The following is a 1,702-nucleotide window of genomic DNA, read 5'->3' on the forward strand; positions in this document are numbered from 1 at the left end:
TCATGAGTGTGAGCCCATTGTTTTACCCATGCGCCGTTTCTTTTTCTTTTTGGCAGTAAGACTTTCCTGGCCACTGTCCTTATTTGAGGAGCATGAATCGTCTTCACTATTATTACCACCATTATCACTATCCGATTCTGATAAAGATGAACCATGTAATGGCCTCATCTTTAACAATTCCTTGGGCGTTTGGGTGGGGAATAGACACCAACGTTTGTGACCACTTATCAAGGCATTCCATGCACTAGTACCCAATGGATCTATGTGAGTGAATGCCGGTTCCGGAACGGCCAGGGCCCATTACAAACCAACGATACGGCGGACGTCTTTCTTCGCCGCAATACTTGAAAAGATCATCACGGAAATATTTCGGTACCTGGTAATCTTCTAGAAGTTTCCGACGTCTGTGATGTTCCCCAAAACTACTGTCAAAAATGTACAAAGGGCTATCGTCCCGCGTTGTTTGCATGTATTCAATGTAGTATTTCATTTTCATTTTAACACTGTACCCCTCATTGTCTTCACCACACTTGAACTTTTGATTACGTACTTTTTCGCCAAACGCGGAAGGGTCCATTTCTCCAACGCCTGCCAATTCTTTTGACAACCTTCAATTACGACCGGTAAATAGGGTTCCTCGAAGCGTCTTATGAATTCCTCACAGCTAACTTCATCTTCGTTGATCCGTTCCATGTTGTCATTGACCTTACAGAATGGTTCAAAGCGTTCGGGGTCGGCATAACGTAAGGCTATCCAACCTTCTTTGTCCAATTCAGGTCGTGCACGTCTCTTTACATCACGAGTCCGTTTGCGGGAACGTTTTGGCAGTTTGAACTCCTCATTCATCGTATCGGTAGTTTATTGAAAAATGAAGCCTGGATGTAAAGCAGGTCGTCTCGACATTGCTCATTTTTCCAAGAGGAAGAGCGAACGGTAGTATTCAAAATTTGAGGCGTTGATAAGAAAACGTGTATACGCTTAAAATTCAAGTCGTTCTAATACAAAATGTATTCTTTAAAGACGTGTAAGATTAGGCTGTAAGTTTGCAAAAGATGATCTTGTCAACCAAGCCATGGTAATTGGGATAAATTCAACTCATTATACCACAGAGAAGTTCCGGAAATTTTGAGGCAGTGGATCCTTCTCAGATGTTAACACAAAGGCTAAAAGTTTCAAAAAAAAATTTCCACACCTGTAAGACTTAAAACGCTTAATTCCAAGTGATTGTCATTACTTTTATGACAACATTCCTTATGAGAATTAAAAGTTACATTTAAATTGTTACAGATCACTGAATTTATATTAACTATAGGCCTGTTCGATAACCCAAAAGTTTGTACAAATTTGTACAAACTTTTACAAAATGCTGTTTGATACAAACTTGTTCAACAAAAGAGGAATGAGAAGTTTTGCACATGGTAGAACAATAAAAGCTAACAACAATACCCAGCTGACTGAACTAGGCTGTAATGTTAGTATCAAATTCCATACGACATTTTATATATTTATTTCTATGTTCAATGTATATTAGGGATAAATATATATTTTTTGAAGAACAAATTTATTCATCAGAAAAAAACTATTTCCCATAAAGACTTCTTCATATCATTGACATGTAACCTCCTCCAAGTCCGAACGACATGCCGCACACTAAAACACCGCTTATAGGGGCGGTACAATATTTGTTAATATGCGTTGTATT

General features: G+C 38.6%; 1 pseudogene; it reads right to left on the reverse strand.

Annotated features, from left to right (window-relative positions):
• LOC141392040 (bifunctional arginine demethylase and lysyl-hydroxylase JMJD6-like) lies at window positions 1–858 on the reverse strand (annotated as a pseudogene).
• Window positions 859–1,702: the final 844 nt, after the last annotated feature.

The sequence above is a fragment of the Musca autumnalis genome, unplaced genomic scaffold (assembly GCF_047663935.1).
Source record: "Musca autumnalis isolate F117 unplaced genomic scaffold, ASM4766393v1 scaffold_1, whole genome shotgun sequence".
NCBI lineage: Eukaryota > Metazoa > Arthropoda > Insecta > Diptera > Muscidae > Musca > Musca autumnalis.